Consider the following 19,265-nt stretch of genomic DNA (forward strand, 5'->3'; position numbering starts at 1 on the left):
AGGAACATATTGACCTGAAAAATAGTATAAAAAACTGAAGACTCGGCCCTGGCCCGTTGGCTCAGTGGTAGAGCATCGCCTCGGCGTGTGGATGTCCCAGGTTTGATTCCTGGTCAGGGCACACAGGAGAGGTGACCATCTGCTTCTCTACCCCTCCCCCTCTTGCTCTTCTCTTTGTGTCTCTTTCTCTTCCCTTCCTGCAGCCATGGTTTGATTAGAGCAGGTTGGCCCCAGGCACTGAGGATGGCTCCATGGTCTCTGCCTCAGGTGCTAAGTAGAGCTCAGTTGCTGAGCAGTGGTAGTCAACCTGGTCCCTACCACCCACTAGTGGGCGTTCCAGCTTTCATGGTGGGCGGTAGCGGAGCAACCAAAGTATAAATAAAAAGATAGATTTAACTATAGTAAGTTGTTTTATAAAGATTTATTCTGCCAAACTTAGCGAAAATCCGACATAAAGTACTTGGTAAGTAATTATTATTATATGCTTTAACTTGCTGTAACTTTGCTTTATAAATTTTATAAAGTAAAGTTACTTCCCTACTTTATAAATCACCATTACTGTGGAACCGGTGGGCGGTTAGAAAATTTACCATTAACAGAGATACAAAAGTGGGTGGTAGGTATAAAAAGATTGACTTCCCCTGGTTGCTGAGCAATGGAGCAACACCCCAGATGGGCAGAGCATCGCCCCCTAGTGGGCTTGCTGGGTGGATCCCTGTTGGGGCACATGTGGGAGTCTGTCTCTGCCTCCCCTCCCCTTCTGAATTTAAAAAACAAAAAACTAAAGACTCAAAGGTCTTTATTTTGTGATGGGTGCTCATGCCGAGAACCACTGCTTTCACCTTTCTGGTGTGAGGCCACCCTGGTCAGAAACTGCAGGCAGATCAGCAGTCTGCGCCCCACGCAAAGGTGCTCCCACTAGAAATCTACTTCTATCACTGAAAAACTCCAACAGCAAGGGAGATGCAGGTGGAGCGGTAAGAACTGGTCACAGATCACAGCTGTCTCATTTCTTTCACTGTTAGCTGCCTTTTTGAGTTTCTTTGTACCCTGGAGTCAATCTGGTAGCATATTTTCCAAGAAAATCATTTGTTTGATCCACATTTCCAAATTCATTTGCACACAGTTTTACAAAGTATAAATCATTTCATCTCTACGTCTACTTCTCAGGATCTAGTTTTGTTTATGCTTTCTTCACCTATTTCTTGATTAGGCAGGTAAAATATATGTCTCTATATTTTTTTAAACTGTTGTTCCCCCTAAAGAGCTAGCTCTTAGATTTATCCTTTTTTTTCATTTTCTAATTTATTGAGTTCTATTTTAAACATTACTTCCCTCTGCTTTCCTTTATTTTGTTGTTTTTGTTTCCAGTTTCTTGACTTGTATGCTCCATTTGTTTATTTTCATTCTTTAATTGTATTTATCCCATAAATTGTGATATGTGACTATGTCAGTTAGGAATTTTGTTGGTTTCTACTAACAAAGAGACCCAATATAGTAACTTAAGAATTCAGATTTTTTTTTTCCCTAGAGGTAGGAAATCCAGAGCTGGAATGAATGAATTCCTGAATATTTTTGAGGAATACCTCTTTTATCTTTCCACTCACCTACCTTGAGTATGTATCACACAACTTCTGATTATAAGATGACTGATCCAGTATCACATATGTCAAAGGCTTATTGCACAGCTGAGTCAACCTTTTTTTTTTTTTTTTTTTTTTTTTGTATTTTTTCCAAAGTTAGAAGCAGGGAGGCAGTCAGCCAGACTCCTGTATGCACCCGACCAGCATGCCCACCAGGGGGCGATGCTCTGCCCAACTAGGGCGTTGCTCCGCTGCAATCAGAGCCATTCTAGCACCTGAGGCAGAAGCCATGGAGCCGTCCCCAGCACCCGGACCAACTTTGCTCCAATGGAGCCTTGGCTGCGGGAGGGGAAGAGAGAGACAGAGAGGAAGGAGAGGGGGAGGGGTGGAGAAGTAGATGGGCGCTTCTCCTGTGTGCCCTGACCGGGAATCAAACCCCGGACTTTCACACGCCAGGCCAATGCTCTACCGCTGAGCCAACCAGCCAGGGCCAACCTTCTTTTTAAGGAGCTTTCTTGGAAGCCCTGCCCATCAATAATCCCTTCCATTTTACTGGTGAAAACTTAATCATAGGGCCACTGCCCAGCCCCAGTGACTGAAAGGAGAGCTATGAAATAGCGTTTTTAGCTGGTCAGTGACGTGCTCAACAAAATCAACGTTGTTTTGATAAAAAGAGAGAAGAGAACAAACCATGGGAAAGCAGCTTTCCATATAGTAACATTTCTGCCACAGTAATATTTCTATTATTGTTTTCTAAATGGTCTTAATTTGTGGTTTTGATCTCTTCTTTGGCACAAGAGTTGTTTTTGAGAAAGTATTTTTCAAATTCAGTATGTTTATTGTTGTGTTGTTTTGGCTTGGAGGGTCTTTATTTCTCTATGTTGTGCATCTCTAGTTGCCCTGTAGTCAGAAAATAAAGTCTACCATTTCTTCCTTTTTACATGTATTAAAATTTTCTTTGTGGTCAAACACATATAATTTTTGTCAGTGTCTAATGGGTGCTGGGTATAGGAGTGTAGTCTCTTTTATAAAGGCCTAACATTCAAAATATATCCACCAACACAACCTTACCAATTATTGAGTTCAGCTGTGGCACAGCCTTACTTATTTTGTCTTTCTGATTTGTCTTGGGTCTTCCTGGATACATCTGTCTCCTACTACTAGCTATCAGTTTTGCTTGGCTTTCCATCTAAATGTAAAACATGTTAGACAGCATCACCTAAGTTATCGATAGGAACAATTTGGAGAGGGCCATTCATCTGCAAAATTCATTATCATCACACAGATTCCAATTATTTTACTATGTCTACTCTCAGTTTCCTCCATTATACTAATACTTTAACGTAATTTTATTTAAATCAAAGTAACACGAAATATAATGAAAATCCATACTCCCCAGCTTCCCTTACCCCTCCTAGTCACATTCCCCAGAGGACACCAACTGCAAATTACAGCTGCTTCATTAGTGCTTACTTCCATGTTGGTAGACACTGTGCCCATTTCTTAATGTACCAGTTTTACATATGATCAATAATACTGCATACATTTCTCATTCTGCTAATTTCCCAAAAATAAAATCAAAAGCTTACTGTTTATATTATTATAATTGTAGATTCTGGTCATCTTTACTTTCTTGTAAAACTTTAGCTTTCCTAGAGCTAATAATTTGATTGGTATTTTTACTTGTCTTGTTTTCTAACATGCCTAGCCTTAAACACTTCCATCAGCTGCATCACACCTCTTAGATACTTATTCCCAGATGATCAAAGGATCAGATAATTCGGTGGCCTGGTCCCCTGGTGACCTCCCTTCTGCAGCCTCCTAGCCTCCTGCCCCACGTTCGAGTCTGGTTATTCTCTCCCTTTTGTTCCAAACTGTTTCCCAGTTTTCTGTCTTCCTCTTTCTCAATTTACCCTGTTGATCTGATGGAGTATATACCTCCAATAGTTTTCTAAGAAAAGTTCCCAGGGAGAAATTTTGGGGTCCTTGTACTCGAAAACAAAAGCCTTCATTCTATGATTATTTTTTGATTGATAGCATAGCTGGATTTAGAATCTAGGTTAGAAGTAATTTTCTCTCCAGGTTTTAAAACTATTACTGCATTATCTCCTAGCTTCCAGGAATGGAGCTGTAAAGAATTCCAGAGCTATCCTGACAGCCCTCCTCTGCATGTGCCCTGTTTCTCTAAGCATTTTTCAGACCTTTTCTTTGTCAGTGATGGACCCGAGTGAGGGTTTTATACAATTGAACACTTTTATAAAACGTGGGCTCTTAATATATTCCTTCAATCTGAAAACTCATGTCTTTAGTTCTAGGAAATATTTCTGCATTATTTCCATAATAATGTTAAGAGAACCATTTTATTTTGCTTTTGATTTTTGCATCTAATGTATTAGTAATGTTGAATCTTTTAGACTGAATTTCAATTTTTCACATTTCTTTCTCATCTACTTTTCAACTCCATTTTTTCTTTTTGTTCTACTTTTGGAGAAATATATTCTCAACTCTTTTTTTTTAATTCAAGTATTTAATTTGTTGTTTCCACTATCATGTTCTTGTTCTCCAGTTTTCTTTCATAAGTGCTATTGGTCATTTTAGACAAGAAATAGCTTCTCTCTTTCTGCAAATACTATTATAACTTTTTTCAAAAAGTACATTTGCTCTCCTGACCTGTGGTGGCGCAGTAGATAGTGTTGACCTGGGATGCTGAGGTCCCAAGTTCAAACTTCGAAGTTGCTGGCTTGAGCATGGGATTATGTGATCCCATGGTCACTGGCTTGAAGCCCAAGGTCACTCACTGGCTTGAGCCCAAGGTCACTGGCTCAACTTGAGCTCCCCTAACAAGGCACGTACAAGAAGCAATCAATGAACAACTAAAGTGATGCAACTACGAGTTGATGACTCTCATCTCTCTCCCTTCCTGTCTCTCTCTCCCTCTCTCTCTCTCTTTCTCTCAGTCTCTCTCGCACGCGCACTTAAAAAAAATAAAAGTACATTTTCTCTGCTGCCTGCACCATTTCCATTTTCTGCAAGGTTTCTCCTTCTGGGCTTGTTTGGGTCTATATCTTTTGCATCGAGCCTTTCCTAATATGACAGATCCTCAGAGCAAAGTGCTAAAAGCAGACTGGAGGCTCTGTATGTGTGGAGTCATTCGCTGCTGAGCTTCAAGTAAGGTAGGGGAAAAGGGGCCAAGCTTTCCAATGAGGGACCCATACATTTCAGTATCTGGGAGTATCTTTTCCCTTGTTGGGACACACAGGCCTGGCTGCTGGCATAATGGAACAGGACAAGGGACAAGCATGGAAGCCCCAGCTCTCATTCAGTCCCGTTTTCAGTTACCCACATCCCCTTCCAACATTATTCCAGTTCAGTTTCTCCAGAGAATAGCCCTTCAGTCTGCTCTGGGGCGGGGAGGGGGGTCGGGCACGTGGGTTCCCCAGATATCCAGGGTACAGAGAGGGCCCTGCTCCAGTTCTCAAGGCCCTTAATTCCCTGGATGTTGGCCCCTCAGCCTGCCTTCCACACTGACTGGTGCCTTCCATTCCGAGCCTCTCAGCAACTCTGCAGGCAGAGCACCTCATGTCTACACTGCCCGCATTTTAGGTTGGGGCATCCATCACTCCACTAACTCAGTTATCACGCCTCCATCAGCTTCAGAACTCTCCCCTGCTAAGTCTCCACTGCCATTCTTAGGCTTTGTACGTTTAATTTTTATTCCTTTACTTTCTTTTGAGTAGGATTTTGAAAAGGCAAGATCTAACATCTACCTTGACGAGGCTAATCGTATTTGTGGAACGCTTCAATACTAGAGCAAGAACAGCTAATGTGCCTTAGACTGATGAAGCGATGCATAAAGGCCAAAACCAAAAGGACAGGGTGTGTCCTGATCCCCCGTTTCCGAGCCACGTTGGCATGTTTCATTCCTGGTCTCCAGAAATGTTTCTATTCATTACAGTTTATTTAAAATTATTTGTTGAACAGAAGAGCTTCTGTACAAACAAATTTATTCACTGTGACACTTTTTTTAAAATGATATTTACTAAATGAGGTCATTTTACTCACCCATAATCTCTTCTTACACTGGCTCTGAGTTTTCTATGAAAATATTTCCTCTAATATTTATTAACAAAATTCTAGTATTTTATAGTCCTCTTCATTAGTTGCCGCTACTACAGTCAACACTAATTACATTTCAATCTTTTAATAAGGCCAGTTTGGTTTAGCAAATTAATCCACATATTTGAATTTCATAAAATGTCCACAATTTACATTTCCTTGACAACAAACCTCAATCCAACATTTTCATGGTAGGACATTTCTCAGCTGGGCACTGGTATCTTAAGCAAATGTGGATTTCCTTCCCAATGACAGTGTAAACACTGAGTTAATGAATGAGTTTAAGGACAGCTGTTCTCCATTTTCAGACACAGAGCCACCTCTCTAACTTAGCACACTCTACAGACACACTTGCTCAGCTGAGGACTAAGCCCAACCCAGGGCTTACATAATTTGGCAGCACATAATGCTGACCAGTTGCCAGAATGTAACACTGTGGCACTTGGCAAATAAAACTGGTGTTTTGGAGTGGAAATAATGCTTTTGGAAAAGACCACTAAATCATGATAATTGCTTTAGTTAGTGAGATCAATGAGTGTGTTTGTGAGTTAGAACAAAGAGCTTAACACTTGGAAGAACTATGGACATATGCCAGATAGAAACATTTCCTCTCTCTGTGCCATCACATGTTAACAGCCGAGCATGAACGTTAGTCACAATGTTGGGCTACACATCTACTCTAACTCCCAGGGGCACCTCCAAGACCTGGAAGCCTATTCACCAGCAATTCCAGAGGCCCTCGTGGCTACTTCGGAAATACACCTGGGCAATTAGAAAGCTTTTTGCCATGGCTTGCCCTCCCCTCTGACGACAGCAGTGTCCACCTGCCAGGCCAAGCTGGCACGAGCACCGGCACGGCACCTGGCACAGGGAGGACTCTGTGTATGTCCACTTGGATGAATAGTTCTGGTTTATCACACACATTATTTAAAAGAGGATTTAAAGCAGAAATGGGAAGCTAAGGAGCCTCAGTGCAATCTTGAACTCAATTCCAGGAAATAACAAAGGAGTCACAAACCAGAAAGTAATTTCCCCAGAGTGGGATTCACTGACTGTTTCTGTCAGACAGAAACCACTGCAGGTCAGATGATACACAAAAGGTAATAATTCTAAAGAGTGAACAAAACATTCACTCCTGAAGGACCTGCTTGTAAGACTGATAAAAACACATGAATTCTGTGTGGGAATATCTACATTAGGATCTCAACTAGTCAGGCCCTGGCTGGTTGGCTCAGTGGTAGAGCATCGGCCCGGCATAGAGAAGTCATGGATTTGATTCCCAGTCAGGGCACACAGGAGAAGCTACCATCTTCTTCTCCACCCCTCCCCCTTCTCTTTCTCTACTCCTCTACCCCTACAGCATGGCTTGAATGGTTTGAGTGGGCCCCAGGTGCTGAGGATGGCTCCATGGCCTATCCTCAGGAGCTAAAAATGGCTCGGTTGCCAAGCAACAGAGATGCTCCAGATGGGCAGAGCATCATCCCATAGGGGGCATGCTGGGTGGATCCCAGTTGGGGTGCATGGGGGAGTCTATCCCTCTGCATCCCCACCTTTCACTTAATTAAAAAAAAAAAGCCTGACCAGCATAATCAAATGTCAAAATAACCTGGAGATGTTCTCTCTGAACATATGTACCCTAATTTATCAATGTCACCCCATTAAAATAAAAAAAAAATCAAAGAAGCAGAAGAGCCACAGGAGAGCAGGAGCAGAGAAGGCTCAGAAGGCATAGTTTTCAGCGAGTCAGGTGGACTGGAACTGAGCAGAAGCTATGGGCTCAGCCCGAGGACAATGTTATCATTATCAATGCTCATATGTTTGGCAAATTAATTCTTTAATTTCAGTAGCATCATGTCAGGAGAAGCCAAATTGCAGAGGGGAGAAGCGAATGGAATTTTTTTAAATAATAGTAGTCATTTAATATAGAGTCTATCCCTCCTAACTGTATGTGAAACAAATCTTCTGTAATATATACACACATTCATGTGTTTTCCATTAAAAATTTTAAAGTAAAAAAAAAAAAAAGCCTGACCAGGTGGTGGCATAATGGATAGAGCAGGGGTTGGGAACCTATGGCTCACGAGCCAGATGTGGCTCTTTTGATGGCTGCATCTGGCTCGCAGACAAATCTTTAATAAAAAAAAAATAATAACATTAAAAATATAAAACATTCGCGCCCTGGCCGGTTGGCTCAGCGGTAGAGCGTCGGCCTAGCGTGCGGAGGACCCGGGTTCGATTCCCGGCCAGGGCACACAGGAGAAGCGCCCATTTGCTTCTCCACCCCTCCGCCGCGCTTTCCTCCCTGTCTCTCTCTTCCCCTCCCGCAGCCAGGGCTCCATTGGAGCAAAGATGGCCCGGGCGCTGGGGATGGCTCTGTGGCCTCTGCCTCAGGCGCTAGAGTGGCTCTGGTCGCAACATGGCGACGCCCAGGATGGGCAGAGCATCGCCCCCTGGTGGGCAGAGCCTCGCCCCTGGTGGGCGTGCCGGGTGGATCCCGGTCGGGCGCATGCGGGAGTCTGTCTGTCTGTCTCTCCCTGTTTCCAGCTTCAGAAAAAAAAAATATATATATATATAAAACATTCGCATGTATTACAATCCATTCATTTCCTACCGCTCATGTTCATGGTTGCGGGTGGCTGGAGCCAATCACAGCTGTCCTCTGGGACAACACCAAATTTTTATTGGATAATGCGTAACGTACACGGGTCATTGTATGGCTCTCATGGAATTAATTTTAAAATATGTGGCATTCATGGCTCTCTCAGCCAAAAAGGTTCCTGAACCCTGGGATAGAACATCAAACTGAGACGCAGAGGGCCCAGATATGAAACCCCAAGGTTGCCAACTTGAGCGCAGGTTCATCTGGCTTGAGCAAGGCTCACCAGCTTGAGCCCAAGGTCACTGGCTTGAGCAAGGGGTCACTCGGTCTGCTGTAGCCCTCTGGTCAAGGCACATATGAGAAAGCAATCAATAAACAACTAAGGTGCCATTTCTCATCTCTCTCCCTTCCTATCTGTCTCTCTATCTGTCCCTCTCTCTCTCTTCTGTCTATGTCACACACACACACACACACACACACACTTCAACTAGTCAAATACATATATGGTGGTAGAAGGAAACTAAAATTTGGGTAGGGAGTCCACAATTCGATATATAGATGGTGTATTGTAGAATAGTACACTTGAAGCCTATCAATCTTATTAACCAACATCAGCCCAATAAATTTTTAAAAAGAACCTCAACTAGATAAAAGTGAAAAATCAGAGTGTGGAAATTAGCAAAATGCATACTCTTTTTTAATGTATTGATAGTCCCAAACATGACAGAAATAGGCAGCCTTATCTAAATGTGTAAGCCTTATTTCCTTACTCTTTCATTCTCTTTCATTCTCTTTCTCTTTTTTTTTTCTTTTTTTTTGTATTTTTCTGAAGCTGGAAACGGGGAGAGACAGTCAGACAGACTCCCGCATGCGCCCAACCGGGATCCACCCGGCACGCCCACCAGGGGCAACGCTCTGCCCACCAGGGGGCGATACTCTGCCCCTCCAGGGCGTCGCTCTGCCGTGACCAGAGCCACTCTAGCGCCTGGGGCAGAGGCCAAGGAGCCATCCCCAGCGCCCGGGCCATCCTTGCTCCAATGGAGTCTTAGCTGCGGGAGGGGAAGAGAGAGACAGAAAGGAAGGAGGGGGTGGGGGTGGAGAAGTAAATGGGCGCTTCTCCTATGTGCCCTGGCCGGGAATCGAACCCGGGTCCCCCGCACGCCAGGCCGATGCTCTACCGCTGAGCCAACTGGCCAGGGCCATATTTCTTTCTTTTTCTTTTTCTTTCTCTTTCTCTTCCTTCCTTCCTTCCTTTCCTTTTTTACTTCCTTTCTTCCTTCTTTCTTCCTTCCTCCTTCCCTTCCTCCCTCTCCTCCCTCCCTTCCTCTCTCCCTCCCTCCCTTCCTTTCCCTTTCCTTTCTCTCTTGTTTTCTCTTTTTCTTTCTTCCTATCTACCTGTCTATCTACCTATCAGTTCTATAGTGCAAACACAGGAAACTGACCAAACCGTTAATATTTCAAAGACAACGTCTTCACACACAGTCAAGCCTTCAGAAATCCCTAGAAAAACAATTTCAAAAATAAACTTTGAGGTTTGAAAATGACAGGAAAGCCACTGTCTACTTTACACAGTTCTGTATGGTTTGAATGTCCTTAAATGTGCATAATAACCAAAATGTTTCTATTTCTGGAAAAAAAAATTTTTTTAATATTGAGTTCTGCAGCCTCCTCCCAACCCAACTTGTACAAAAAGCAGATGGCAAAGAGAAAAGAAGGGCCTGCAGGAAGTGTCCTTCTCTACCAGGGTCAGAGCTGTGGAGAACCAGCCAGAAGTGTGAAGAGCAGGCTCACCAGACTAAGCAAATGACCACAGTCAGACTGGGGTGCAGGCGCTCACTTGGCTCTCCCGGGACCCGCCCCCTCGCCCCTGGAGAGGCATCCCCTCGTGTCCCCCTCGGGAGTCTCCGCCACATCACCTCCGTTCCACTTCTGCTGGTTTTGATCCCACTCCTCTTTTCTTACCTGGTTAGATGTGTATTACCACTTAACTTATGGTGTTCTTATATCCCCTGCAATTTTAAAAATTCAGTGATTGATCTTTTATATTCTACATGGTCTCTAAAAAAACACAGAATACAGGTCCGCAAAATGTTTAGAAAATGTTATTTATCCTTTTTCACCTCTTGGCCTTGAAATGAAAGTTATCCCGCCAACGCAGGCTAAGATATAGACGTCCGCCATTCCGAGGACCAGGAATGGGCACAAGGGCCAGGTGCAGGGGCCGGACACATGTCTTGTCATTTGACTTGGGTCAGATCAGGCAAGTTCTTTAACTTCTCAGTTATCCTATCCCAAAAGTCAGGTCATTAACGATGGCTTCTGAAGGTCCTTAGGAAAAAACTAAATCATGTTGTCTGTTAAATAAAAAGCAGGAAATAATAAGCGAAAAAATTCAATGTGGCATTTATGGCCACAAGAAAGCTGACTTTGATCATAAAATGTTTTCAAATACTTCTGAGACAGAGGCTAAAAACCCCTCTGGTTAACCAAACCTCATTAACCACCAACATCCTGAAATAGCTTATTAACTAACTAAGAAACCAGAGGGCTATGAGTCTAAAGTACAGTTCTGTGTTCACAGGGGAAATTTAATAAATAGCTGTTGACCAAATACATGAATATCTTTTATGTTGTCAGGTACACAGAAAAAGCTCTGAGCCAGAGAGAACAGATTCACGACATATGTGCTGTAGTTTCCTACATGGAGTATAAGCCCAAAACATATCAATACAGGCTTATTTTATCACTGCATTTTCTCCCTAAGCCCAAAGCTAGCTGCAGCATCCTCCTCAACAGCACACCCTGGCATTCACTCCCAATCAATCAGTGCAGACACAAAATGAAACCTGTCTGTCATCCCTGATGTGTGTCACGATCCTCACCTAAACCTCCCTCTGCTGGAGAAAGAACGGCCAGAAAACAAATGATCTCCTAAACCCCAGTGCGGTCTTCTCAGACGTCTCAGTCTGGTCATTCACTATGTTATAGTCAACTCTGGGCACTGAAACACTCTTCCAACTCGGTGCCTATCTTATGCTCACGTTCACATTACTGACATTAATACAATTCTATCGGGCCACCAAGAGGAAGGGAACATGTGAGGGTTACTGGCAAGAGAAGCTTCTGTCCCCATACTGTTTTTATGACCCTATTTTCAACTTTTTTTTTTCCTCCCAGTAAAAAAAACTATCTCCCTTCAGCTGCAAAAATCCTGTTCTTTCTTCCAGTCAGGCTCCCCGCTCCAGCAGTTTCTGGCTCTGGCATCCAGCTCAGGGTCAGCTCTCCACAGCACAGCACCTGCTCTCCAGCATTGTCCCAACAACCACATCTTAAGATTTTTCACTGATTCTGTGCCTGACACATACATCATTCTTCCACGGTGCCATGCCCAAGTGGGTGCTTTCTTTATATCACTGGGACTGGCTGGATCCTCATAGCACGCCCTGCATGAGGGAGTGATTCTATTTGCTCCCCTTTAAGATGTGTCAGCTCTGAGCAGCGACAATTTCCCCAAGGTCTCACCCCAGGCTGGAGGGCAGCACCAGGATGCAGAGGCAGACCTTCTGTCCCTAAGACCTGCATTCTTTTTTTTTTTTTTTTTTTTTGTATTTTTCTGAAAATGGAAAACAAGGAGGCAGTCAGACAGACTCCCGCATTCATCCGACCAAGATCCACCCGGCATGCCCACCAGGGGACGATGCACTGCCTGTCTGGGGCGTTGCTCTGTCGCAACAAGAGCCATTCTAGGGCTTGAGGCAGAGGTCATAGAGCCATCCTCAGTGCCCGGACCAACTTTGCTCCAATGGAGCCTTGGCTGCGGGAGGGGAAGAGAGAGACAGAGAGAAAGGGGAGGGGGAGGGGTGGAGAAGCAGATGGGTGCCTCTCCTGTGTGCCCTGGCTGGGAGTCGAACCCAGGACTCCTGCACACCTGGCCAACGCTCTACCACTGAGCCAACTGGCCAGGGCCAAGACCTGCGTTCTTTCCTGAGCAGAGACCATGTTTTCATTTCTCTGCTTCGCACTGTATCTCAGACAGTTCCCTGGGAGGGATGTGGACCAGACACGTCACTGTGTCCCACTGCACTGCGTGCCGGCAAGGATGCCTCTGGTCTGACAGATCTCAGTGGAAGTTTCCCTCCTCGGGGAAGCCTTCCTCCTTGCCATGGTCTGGCCCCCAGAAGAGTCCTGCCCATGGTAGGTGCTGAATGAATAATGAATGAATGAACTAATAAACTATGTGCCAGACACACAGCTCTCTGAATCCCCTTTTAAAATTTGAACAATTAAAAAAAATGTCAGAGTGACATCAGAGGCATGGCAGTGTGAGGGGTCCCCTCGGTCTCTCCCCTTGAACTTTCAACAATTTGAACAGCTATAATTCAACCAAGGAGTCCTTGCTCGACACATACACAAGTCTGTGAGATCCATGCTTTAAAACTGAACCTGCAAAAAATTATTTTTGTGTGTGAAGTGGCAAAATATCCATTATAAGAAAAAACTATGTTATCTTAAATGAAAGTAAAAATTATGAGTATATATTTTTTAAAAGTCAAGGGTTTGACTGACCAGTGGTAGCGCAGTGGGAAAAGCATCAATCTGGGACACTGAGGTCTCCGGCTTGAGAGAGTGGGATCATCAACAGGATCCCACAGTTGCTGGCGTGAGCCCAACAGTCACTGGCTTGAAGTCCAAGGTTGCAGGCGTGAGTTCAAGGTCACTGGCTCAGCTGAAGCCCCCGCTACCACTGGTCAAACCACATATAAGAAGCAATCAATGAACAACCAAAGTGCTGCAACTACAAGTTGATGCTTCTCATCTCTCTCCCTTCCTGTCTCTCTCCCTCAATCTCTAAAAAAAAAAAAAAAACCCAAAAAAAGAAATCAAGGATTTTCATTACATATCTTCTTTGACCATCCTTCAGTAGTGGGCCTGCCAACTCCAGCTGGACTATGTACCAGTGGTTAAAACACGAGAACCTGATTATCAGCATCACGGCGGCTTTTCTTTCCACCTCCACCCACCACGTTTGTGTGTCCAAGAGTAGAAAACAGGCCCCAGGTTATCACTCCTCAGGGGAGTAGAAGGACCCTGTGGAATTCCAACAATGCCTGCTGTACACTCCCGGCACCTCCTCAAAGAGGATTTCTGCAAAGTGAGCTCCAAAGTTAACAATCCTTCTCTGGAAAATGTCATGCCTTCTGCAGAGCATCGCTTCTTAGTCACTGAAAACAAGACCAAGCCAGGGAAACCTGTCTGTCTTTGTCCTTACCCAGGAAAGGACTGAGGGAGTGAGCAGCTTGAGCAAATTTGGCCAGATCCAGACCCCCTGCAGGGTCAGTGACTGGGATGCAGCCTTCCTACCTCCCTGCAGGTGCCAGTTCACAAACAACCGGCTCTCATAAATGTCTCAGCTCTTTGCATGGGATCTAGAAAGACCACATTATAAACGATAGGCACCTAGGACTGTCATCAACCTGGAACGCTGAGGTCGCTAGTTTGAAACCCCGGGCTTGCCCGGGGAAGGCACATATAAGAAGCAACTATGAGTTAATGCTTCCTGCTCTTCCTCCCTTCCTCCTTCTCTCTCTCCTCTCTCTAAAAAATAAATAAATAATTTTTAAAAATTAATCAATAACATCTTTAAAATAAAAGCAAAATTACTGTCCACAGAAACCTATTGAAATCACAGTGTGACTGTCAAAAACAAGTAGAACATTGTGGTGTCACCCAAAATATTAAAAAATAAAATCAGCCCTGGCCGGTTGGCTCAGCGGTAGAGCGTCGGCCTAGCGTGCGGAGGACCCGGGTTCGATTCCCGGCCAGGGCACACAGGAGAAGCGCCCATTTGCTTCTCCACCCCTCCGCCGCACTTTCCTCCCTGTCTCTCTCTTCCCCTCCCGCAGCCGAGGCTCCATTGGAGCAAAGATGGCCCGGGCGCTGGGGATGGCTCCTTGGCCTCTGCCCCAGGCGCTAGAGTGGCTCTGGTCGCAATATGGCGACGCCCAGGATGGGCAGAGCATCGCCCCCTGGTGGGCAGAGCGTCGCCCCTGGTGGGCGTACCGGGTGGATCCCGGTCGGGCGCATGCGGGAGTCTGTCTGACTGTCTCTCCCTGTTTCCAGCTTCAGAAAAATGAAAAAAATAAATAAATAAAATAAAATAAAATAAAATAAAAATAACATTCCTAAAATAGAAACCTGGCATATTACTACATGGGTAAGTTCATTTCCATTGTTCAAGACAGTTATCCCACCTGACCAGGCGGTAGCACAATGGATAGAGTGTCGGACTGGAATGTGGAGGACCCAGGTTTGAGACCCCGACATCACCAGCTTGAGCACAGATCACCAAAGTCGCTGGCCTGAGCAAGGGGTTACTCGGTCTGCTGAAGGCCCCATGGTCAAGGCACATATGAGAGAGCAATCAATGAACAACTAAGGTGGCGCAATGAAAAACTGATGATTGATGCTTCTTATCTCTCTCTGTTCCTGGCTGTCTGTCCCTATCTATCCTTCTCTCTGACTCTCTCTCTCTCTCCCCCTAAAAAAAAAAAAAAAGACAGTTATCCCCAAAGTTTCATGACACAGGGGACTTTGTTTCCCACCTCCGTCTTCCTCTCCAGAATTCTCCAGGGTGGATAGAAGGAGAAGGGGCCCAACCCCAGACCCCAGAGTTACACAAACATGCTGCATCTTGTTCTTGCCAAGTAATCAGGATATTGAAGAAAGGACCACACTTTCAGATAAGCCAAGCGTTTCTGACATCCTTAGGTCCCTCTCCCCTTTCCTACAGTGCTACCACCCAACCACGCCTTTGCAGCGGCTCTCCATCCTCTGGCCCGGCTTTCCTGGTTTCACACTTCCACACCGTCAGGCTCATTAGTATGAGAGCCAAAAATTATATTTGGAAGTTGCTATAGTCTGAATATTTGAATCCTCCCCCAAATTCACACATTGAATTCCTGGCCCCCAAGATGGCAGTAGGAGACGGGGCCTTTGGGAGATGTATAGGTCGTAAGAATGGAGCCCTCACGAATAGGATTAGTGCTCTTCTAAGAGATCCCACCGAGGTCCCTTGTCTATTCTACCATGAGAGGCACAGTGGGAACGTGCCACTGTGAACCACGACGGGGACCTCACCAGAATGCCACACGCTGGTGCCTTGACCTTGGACTTCCAGTTCCCGGAACTGGGAGAAATAAATTTATGTGGTTTATAAGCCACCAACCCAGTCTGTGGTATTTTGTTAGAGTAGCCCAAAGAGACTAAAACAGAAGTGAACAGGATATAAACAAACACATACATTCGAAGGAAATGTGTGTGGGACAACCATTCATAACTACTTTGAAAACGAGGACTCGTCTCCCTCTTGAGCCCCATTCCCAAGTGCAAAACCTATTCCTCTCTCTGGTCTCTAGGAGCCAGAGGACAGCAAAAGGGCCTGGGGCAAAAGTTAGCATCTGCCTGTCTACCCTCCTCTTCCCCGGGGCCCTGGCTTTGCTGTAGTGAAGGCCATTGACTCCAGTATCTTCATTTTACATTTCAAAATTTCTATGTTGCACAGATGTCTCCAGTAAGAAAGTTTCACAATTCATGATGTTTTTCAATAATCAAAAATTGACTCTGAACCTATGTACCCTAATTGATTAATGTCACCCCTTTAAAATTAATTTTAAAAAATTGAGTCAGTAATCAGAAACAAGTTTCAGTTATAGAAATAAACAAAAGTATTATTTATCTTAGTCTTTTATAGTATATTCTTTTATATTCAACAAATACAGACATTTAAAATTTTTACTCTCTTGAAAACATACTGAAATTGAATAGCCCACTATAAGCCTATACTCTTTATTTTGTTATAAATAGCTTTCCACAAGCCTTTTGTAAAGGCCTAGTCCTGGGTATCCTCATCCTCAGCCTCCTCTTCAATACTGAATAATTGTTATTTTAGTTTTTCGCCAGCTTACATAATATACAGATACCTTTAAAGAAAAAAAATTCTCAAAGACCTTTAGTGTTCACTTAATATACAAATATGAAGCTATTATAGAGTTTTTATGATATCATAAAGCCAAAATAAATCTGCACATTAAATGCAAAGATAGTTAGTTACAAAACCAATAAAAAAACAAATTCACAACATGAATTTAACATGCAGGATGTTAATTTTGCTGAATAAATTCCCACACGTGGTATGAACAGGAAGACACCTGCAGCTACAGTGCAGGTCCCCAAGGACTGCATCACGTCCAATTACCTTGTGCAGTTTTCTGCAACAGTTTTTATTCAGACTACAACACCTTCATTTGTGCAGTCCGCCACACAAATGTTCGGTCTCCACACAGTGTGATGGTCTCACTTATGTGTCCAAACCATCTCAGTTCTTTTCCAACAGTTCGTGAAAATTAAAATACTATCATACAACCTGACACCCAGACCGTTATGAACACGGCCTAGGAAATGAGTGGCAGTAAGCAGTGGTCGCCCAGCTCATTCACACTCATGTTCTCTTTAACCTCTAGCAAGTTCTTACTGGGAGCCTACCACCATTCTAGGCACTCTCCTATAGCAGTTTCTTTTCTTTTTTTTTAATTTATTGATTTTTAATTTTATTTATTTAATTATTTTGTGACAGAGACAGAGAGAGTCAGAGAGAGGGAAATGCAAAATATTAGGCCCCACCCAAGCCCACTGAAGCATTATGTACATTAAACAAGATCTCCAGGAGGGTCTAGTAAGCCCTAGCTCTTCAACACTGAGAAGTCAAGAAGAGAAGCAGCAGGCAGAGACAACTGAGAAGGAGTAGCCAGTGGGATGGGAGGAAACCAGGAGAATGTGGTGGTTGCCTAGAAGCCAAGAATAGCTGGGGTTTGACAAAGGAAGGCGTGGTCAAATAAGCCAAACACTGTTCCTAAACAGATGAAGACAGGGAGCGACCATTGTACTCGGCAGGATGGAGATTAAAGATGACGCTGAGAAGAAGTCTGTCACTAGAGTGGGAGGCATGGAAGTCTAACCAGAGTGGGCTAGCGAAAGAATGGAGAATGTTAATTATCACAGAAATTAAACCATAAAGATAAAGGCAGTCCTGGAAAACTTAGCTCCCACCTGAGCACTAAATGCCTGCTGTGTCTGTTTCCTCTCCCCGGGGATGTGTTTGCAGGGCGGGAGTGGAAGATGTGCAAATGAAAACGCATAACCTGGTACTCATGCTCAAAGCATTCTGGGCCGGACCTTACCTAACTTTATGGAATGTTACTTTTTCCCCTCCCTCCGGCCGGCAGAGTTGCAGCTGAGCCTCTAAGAGTGTGTGTGCACCCAGAGTAGCTGAAGAGGTGTGGCCTGTGTTTTTAATCAAAGCCACTTGCAGAAGCACACGGAAATACTTTTTCCATTCTGGGAGAAACAGAAAAGACACTGGTAAAAGCCTCCCACTCAGAAAAAGAACTCACTCCTCTCCCTCTCTGCTATAGAAACCCTTGACCTACTAACGCTCAGTGCCCCTACTCTTTCCCACTCCGGGTAGAGGGGACCTACAGAGAATCACTTTCTAAAGGTAGAAAGGCTTTCAGACACTCTTTAACCCGCCCCTGAAATCTGTAAAATGAGCCACTTTCCAGCTCTCTGGTTCCAAGTTTTTAGATCAAAACTCAGCTTTGGGATCCATCCCCATTCCCATCACAAGTTCTGCACCAGGAACAAGACAATCCCAGTTACTTTTCTGCACCTGCACCCCACAGTGATGTTAGGTCATTCGTCCTTGTCTTACTATCCCGCAACATGCAACACAGGAGCAATTTTTTAGTTTGCAATAATAATAGCAATAATGATATGTATAATTAATTCTTAAGTACCAAGTTTTCTTCTAAATGTTTGTATGTTGAATATTAACCTTCTCTGAACTGTAATGTCCAAACTACCCTCTGGACATTAGCCTAATGTTGAACATTAACACACTTTAATTTGGGTGGTTAACTGATGACCACATAGAAAAAAATTGCAAAAAAGAAAAGAGAGAGCGCTTAAATGAATGTGTTAGTTTTCTCTAAGGGGCTCAATTTAGAAAGATTTTTGTATGAAAAACCAAAGTGCAATTTGTTTCCCTGGGTAGATTTTTTCAGCGGGAGCCTTCTCTGAGTCAGAACAGTGGAAATCCTGGTGGGAAGCCTGAGACAAATCTACCCCCCACTCGCTGCCTATCCCCAGGAGGCAGGAAGCAGACAGTCCTATCAAAACAGGTGCCAAGTTCTGAAATAAAACAGGCAAAGTAATTAAAAAAAAAAAAAAAACAAAAAAACAGAACATGAAAAAAAAATCACTACAAAGAAAAGAAAAAACACTGAAAAGGAAAAGGAAGAAACACAAAAGGGACACAATGAAAGGAAGTCCCTCCCTGGAAGTTAAGAGATTTTTTTTTTTTATTTGAGGGCTACAGGCTTCTTTTTTCTATACCAGTGACAGTGGCTATGACTTCTCTCCTTGTAGGAAGTGAGTAGATAGTTGTAGGAAGAAGACACGGTGACCTGTCTAAGAAAACTAAAAATACTAAACAACGACAGAAGAAACAGTAAAAATCCACAACTAGCATCTAAGGGAAAAACTTGCTTCAAGAAAGCCAACGCCTTTAACTTAGACCTTGTAACAATCAGTCACCTCCATGCTGTGAGGTCATGGTTTACAAAAGGCTTCCACATCCATGATCTGGGGCAGGACCCCACTACTGGTCCCAGTCCACATGGGAGCGCCCCAGTCCACATGGGAGCACATGATGCAGTAGAGCCGACAGCGCTGAAGAGCAGGACTCAAACCCAGCTCCTAGTCATCCACGACTCTGCTCCACGACCCTTCTCAGCTTGCTTCCTGCTTTTAAAACTAGGCTCTCCTGCTCTCACAGAGGCTCAGGATGTTTGGGGAAAGGGGTTATGTTTTCCTCCAAGTAGGTGATTCTAATCTTTCCACTGAGAAGTATT

The 19,265-nt window shown here is 44.1% G+C and overlaps 1 protein-coding gene across 5 annotated transcripts in view; it reads right to left on the reverse strand.

Annotated features, from left to right (window-relative positions):
- Window positions 1–19,265, reverse strand: part of CGNL1 (cingulin like 1) — a 182,321-nt gene that overhangs the window by 116,632 nt on the left and 46,424 nt on the right. The window contains exon 1 of one of the 5 annotated variants that reach the window (XM_066276111.1): window positions 10,419–10,616. The exons of the other annotated variants lie outside the window; for them this stretch is intronic. The gene's annotated coding sequence lies outside the window, so the exon portion shown is untranslated. Of the gene's footprint in view, window positions 1–10,418; window positions 10,617–19,265 lie in introns of those variants that run through there. 5 annotated transcript variants of the gene reach the window in all.

This window comes from Saccopteryx bilineata, chromosome 4 (assembly GCF_036850765.1).
Source record: "Saccopteryx bilineata isolate mSacBil1 chromosome 4, mSacBil1_pri_phased_curated, whole genome shotgun sequence".
In the NCBI taxonomy this organism is placed as follows: Eukaryota; Metazoa; Chordata; class Mammalia; order Chiroptera; family Emballonuridae; genus Saccopteryx; species Saccopteryx bilineata.